The sequence below is a fragment of the Morone saxatilis genome, unplaced genomic scaffold, assembly GCF_004916995.1.
Source record: "Morone saxatilis isolate NCDOM2014 unplaced genomic scaffold, NCSU_SB_2.0 Contig17, whole genome shotgun sequence".
NCBI classification, from domain to species: domain Eukaryota; kingdom Metazoa; phylum Chordata; class Actinopteri; family Moronidae; genus Morone; species Morone saxatilis.
The window spans coordinates 1,595,884-1,596,142 of NW_023339729.1; the positions used below are offsets into that span (position 1 = coordinate 1,595,884).

At 30.9% G+C, this 259-nt stretch overlaps 1 protein-coding gene across 2 annotated transcripts in view; it reads right to left on the reverse strand.

Annotated features, from left to right (window-relative positions):
* zdhhc5a (zinc finger DHHC-type palmitoyltransferase 5a) overlaps positions 1–259 on the reverse strand; it is a 26,053-nt gene that overhangs the window by 3,485 nt on the left and 22,309 nt on the right. The gene's annotated exons all lie outside the window — the stretch shown is intronic.

Here is a 259-nt window from a genome sequence, read left to right on the forward strand (position 1 = left end):
GGACTTAGGAAGGGTCAATTAAGACATAATATTCAACATAAAATTAAAAGAAAGAATTGATTTTCTTATTACGTTTATAAGCAGTGATGACAAAAAAAGATTTTTTACCAAGGTTAACACTTGATATACACTCCTTTCTTTTATCTCTAGAAGCCCACAGAGTAAAAAAAGGTTGATTTTTCCATTTGATTCCTGTCTTCTGACAGTTCACTTTGTACCAGCCTCTATTTGAGGCATCACATAAAGTTTTTAAAATTCC